The sequence below is a fragment of the Canis lupus genome, chromosome 14 (genome assembly GCF_003254725.2).
Source record: "Canis lupus dingo isolate Sandy chromosome 14, ASM325472v2, whole genome shotgun sequence".
Classification (NCBI taxonomy): Eukaryota; Metazoa; Chordata; class Mammalia; order Carnivora; family Canidae; genus Canis; species Canis lupus.
In genome coordinates this window covers 9,632,221-9,637,367 of record NC_064256.1, presented here as the reverse complement: position 1 = coordinate 9,637,367, position 5,147 = coordinate 9,632,221, and the positions used below count along the sequence as shown (strand labels likewise).

Sequence of the window (5,147 nt, the reverse complement as noted above, 5' to 3'; positions counted from 1 at the left end):
CCATTTGATGTCGCAGTACACAGACCATAAAGTTAAATATTTATAACCTATGCCTTTCTTAGCCCTTCCTTTCATGAGGACAGGATAATTGCAAAAGTAAAGCCTGCTCTCCAACAAATATTTCACAGGGTTGCTAACAAGGAGTCACACACAGAATGAAGTTTCATTTGAGCTCACATCCCTCCCTCACACTCACATTCTGATAATAAAGAGAACTGCAGTGGCCAAAAGTTCAGAAACAAGAGCCAGTAGAATATGGCACTGAGGTCCAAGATGATGGAAGAATTTGAATAAATGGTTCTTGATCCCTGCGATCATTGCTTTATATTGTTGTATGAGCCATATTCTGTCTGCAACAAAGAATGTAGCTCAAGTTAAGAAGGCAATTTAATAATACAAATTCACAAGGTTATTCAACTTGTTTTGCTTCTGTAGCAAACAAAACATTCTAGCCCACTGAGAGAGTACTAACTAAATAGTACATTTTTAATACTTTATATTTGTTAAACACATACACATGCAGAATGTTATTTAATATGTCTTGCAATTTTTTTCTCTTTTATAATTGAGGAAACTGAAGCTTGAGAAATTTTGTAGTCCTAAATTCTACAAAACTAATAAGTATCAGATAATTGATTATGACATGCTTTTTTTGTTTTTTTAATTTTTATTTATTTATGATAGTCACAGAGAGAGAGAGAGAGAGAGAGGCAGAGACACAGGCAGAGGGAGAAGCAGGCTCCATGCACTGGGAGCCCGACGTGGGATTCGATCCCGGGTCTCCAGGATCGCGCCCTGGTCCAAAGGCAGGCGCTAAACCGCTGCACCACCCAGGGATCCCATGACATGCTTTTTAATCTGTATTTATACTAACTCTACTTAATATAAATGAATTCTATTTATACTACCCATTTAATGAGAGTGGTAAATGTTGTGCCCAAGATTGCGAATCCGAGAAACCACCAAGGAGCTGGCACCGATGCAAGCGCACAAGGGTTTATTTACAAGCTCGAGCTTGGGTCCAAGTATACCCGACACAGCGGAGCAGGGACTTGGACCCAAGCTCGAGCTTATAAATAAACCCTCATGCACTTGCATAGGTGTCGGCTCCTTGGTGGTTTCTCGGATTTGCAATCTTGGGCACAACATTTGGGGGCTCGTCCAGGATCCAGAGACCTCCAGGATCCTATCTGGAGGGTTTCACGCGTGGTGAGTGTACTCAACTTTTTCCGCCTTTTGCGCGCATATTCTCTGAGAGCTCTACCTGTAGGAATTCCAATCTGTATTGGGTTGGCATTGGCTTAGGCGGACGTGCTGGCGGGTGGTCGACCAGGGTTCTTGAGGAGATGTCCCTTGCCCACTGAGAGGATGGGGTCCTCATCTGTAAAGAGGGCCGGCTGCCAGCCCTCCGGGTTGCTTTCTGTTTTCTCTCTGCTGCCACACTGGAAAGTTTGTCTGTTACTGTGTTCTTGTTACCTGTTTTGCACACTGGTCTGTGTTACTGTGTTCTTGTTAACTGTGCATTTGTTTGTGTTACTGTGTCTTTGTTAACTGTTATAACTGTTTACATAAAGAGAGGGAAATTTCAAACTTACTGCATGTCAGAATGGCCAACCTTTGGCGTGGAATGACCCCGAGAAGGAACTTTCCACCTACCTACTATCTTACAGGTTAAGGCCATGATCTTCAGGGACAAACCGTATGGCCACCCTGACCAGGTGCCCTACATCCTGGTCTGGCAGGACATGATCGAGAATTCCCCTTCTTGGATAAAACCATTTTTACCCCCCAAAGCGTACAACTGGGCTGAAGGTAAGGAGAGACTCCGGGTCCACCGCCAGACTCTAGGGGCAGGTCTCCAGGCTGCCGCGTGCAAGCCTCCCAATCTGGCCGAGGTATGGCTATGTAAGACAGGGTAAGGATGAGAGTCCAGCAGCCTTCTTAGGAGAGAAGAGCTTGCAGGACTTATAGTAGCAGAAAAAGTCAATAATAATAAAGTCCGGAAGAGCAACAAACCAAACTAAGTGACTGGTAGACCTGAAACCTGGCCAAAATCCTGCTGGCCACAACCATGGACGACCCACAGGAAAGATGGAGGCACCTCAAGAAGCTGGCTTCAAGGACAGGTAAGAAGGATGGCCCTGGTCCCCGTCGGGAGCACCCTAAGCTGAACAAAAACCAATGTGCTTATTGCAAAGAAGAGGGCCACTGGGTGAAAGACTGTCTTAAAAAAAGACCTAAGGCCCCTGCCAAGATCTTGGAGATGGAGGACCTGGACGACTAGGGGAGTCGGGGTTTGGCACCCCTCCCCAAGCCCAGGGTAACTCTCAGAGTGGAGGAGCAACCTGTTGAATTCCTAGTGGACACTGGGGCACAACATTTGGTTTTATTACAACCCCAAGGGAAATTGGCAAACAAGAATTCATGGGTGCAAGGGGCCACGGGCACAAAACAGTACTCATGGACTACCCGAAGAACTGTGGATCTCGGCATGGGCCAGGTATCCCATTCCTTCATGGTCATCCCTGAGTGTGCCTACCCGTTGTTAGGTTGGGATTTGCTCACCAAGATGGGGGCACAAATTTGCTTCCAACCCGAAGGGGCAAAAATCCTAAACAAGGAGGGGCACCCTATTCAGGTGGTTGTCCTGAGTTTAGAAGATGAATATCATCTCCACCAAATGCCCTCAGCCCCAGTGACTGACATTGACATTGGCTGCGGGAATTTCCCCAAGCATGGGCAGAAACTGTGGGAATTGGGCTGGCCCAGCACCGACCGGCCATATGCATAGAACTAAAGCCGGGCCAGACCCTGTCAGGGCCTGCCAATAACCCATGCCTCTCATAGCTCGTAGGGGAATCACACCCCACATACGGTGACCACTGGACTCGGGCATATTGAGGCCTTGCCAATCGGCATAGAACACTCCCTTGCTGCAGGTTCAGAAACTGCACTGTAACGATTACAGGCCACCCCAGGACTTAAGGGAAGTCAACTGGAGAGTAGAGGATATGCACCCTTGAGTCCCAAACCCATACCCCTCCTCTATTTAAAAGATGCCTTTTTCAGCCTGCCTTTAGCACCCAAAAGCCAAGACCTCTTTGCCTTTGAATGGATGGACCCTGAGAAAGGCATCAATGGCCAGCTCACCTGGACTGGACTACCACAAGGATTCAAAAATTCACCGACCATCTTCGATGAGGCCTTACACAAAGAATTGGGTGAGTTCCATTCCAAGCACCCTCATCTGATATCCTGTTGGTGGCAGAGGACCAGGACACATGCCTGCGAAGCACCAGGGACTTGCTCCAGACCATAGTGGCCCTAGGATACCGGGCCTCAGCTAAAAAAGCCCAGATCTGCAGAGCGGAGGTGAGCTACCTTGGGTACAAATTAAAGGATGGACAAAGATGGTTGACGGATGCACGTTAGGAAACCGTCTTAAGGATCCCACAGCCGCAAACTGTCCGCCAGGATGGACAGAGGCATTTCCCACCAAACATGCAGCACAGACCGTGACCAAGAAACTGCTGGAAGACATCTCACCGAGGTACGGCTTTCCTGGTAAGACTGGATCAGACAACGGCCCACGATTCGTCTCTAAGGCAACACGGGGAGTGGCACTAGTACTTGGGGCAGATTGGAAATGACATTGTGCACGTAGGGCCCAGGGCTCAGGACAGGTAGCGGGGATGAACAGAACATTACAGGACACCTTAACTAAATTAGCCCTGGAGACTGGCGGGGACTGGGTGACTCTCCTCCCTTTTGCCCTATATGGGTGAGGAACTCCCCATATAAGACGGGACTGACTCCCTACGAGGCCGTGTTCGGTCTTCCTCCACCTAGTATCCCCCGATTAGCAGCAGGTCTCCAAGGTGAACAGCCTCTGGCATGGTGGAAGGTGGCGAAGGTTCCACGGGAACAGCAGCTGAACATGGGCCAGTCGGTCCTGAGAGATGGGCGAGCGCGGGTCCGAAGGGACGGCCGATGGCCTCCGTGGCCCTCAGCCGATGGAAAGGGAGTGGGGTTCAGATCCCCGAACCTGGAGTGGGGTGATGGGCGCCGATCCCGGAGAAGCCGCGGGAGCCCCGGGAGGTGCTCTTCTCTTTGTGAAGGGCGGGGCGCCCTGGAACGGGCTCCCGAGAGAGGGCCCGCGCCTCGGCAGCGAAGCCGTCCCCGCGGCCCCCTGAGCTCTCGCTGGCCCTTGAGAATCCGGGGACAGGGTGTAAACCTGGCGCTGGGCGCACCCATACGACTCCTTGCTCCCTCCAAACGTTACAACGAAGCCACGCGCAGGCGTGGCCTAAGCTGAGGACCCTCTACGAGACTGGGCCACCCCCGGACCCATCGATACCCGCAGGGGGACTGGGTGTACGCGGAGATACCAGCACCAGACCCTTCAGCCTCGCTGGAAGGGACCCTAGTCGTGACCCTGACCCTCCCACCGCTCTCAAGGTCGACGGGATTACTCCCTGGGTCCCCTACAGCGTCCGGCCGGCTGACCCACACGCCGTTCTCACGGACTTTGTTAAGACTGTGCCGTTCTCACTTACCCACTAATGTTGCTTCCCCATTAGCCATTTAAAAATGTGCTCCCAATTCAGCCTTGCTTTTAAAAGTCTTTTAAGGGTTAAAAAGATGGGAGCATCTTAACTGTAGAGAGGCTTTTGCTAGCGGGGAGGGCGGGGGGCTATGTGTTGCCCCAAATGAGGAGTGTTGCTTCTTTACTGACCACTCAGGAATAGTCCGGGAATCTATGGAAAAAGTCAGAAAAGGCTTGGCTAGAAGTAAACAGGAGCAAGAGCAGCAACAAGGTTGGTTTGAATCATGATTTAATCATTCCCACTGGCTCACTCTGAGACCAACCTGGACCCATGATTAGGTCCTTCCTTAGGTTCCTCTGAGAGGGGGAAATGTGGAGGCCGAGAAAAATCAAGGCCATTCCACCTCAAGTTTAGCGTTAGCACAAGTACAGCCATCCCAGGCCCCTGTGAATAAGAGCTGAAATTCACATTCCTTCAGTTACAGGAAGAAAACAGTTTACAGCTTAAACATCCTAGAAAGCCCCATATTAGAATAAGAACAGAGCCCAAGCCAAGGGCAGGAAGCCTCTATTAGAATAAGAACAGAGCTCAATGCCCTTG

The 5,147-nt window shown here is 50.3% G+C and overlaps 1 pseudogene; it reads left to right on the top strand.

Annotated features, from left to right (window-relative positions):
• The first annotated feature begins 2,380 nt into the window (after positions 1-2,380).
• LOC118350538 (uncharacterized) lies at positions 2,381-4,315 on the top strand (annotated as a pseudogene).
• The last annotated feature ends 832 nt before the right edge of the window (positions 4,316-5,147 follow it).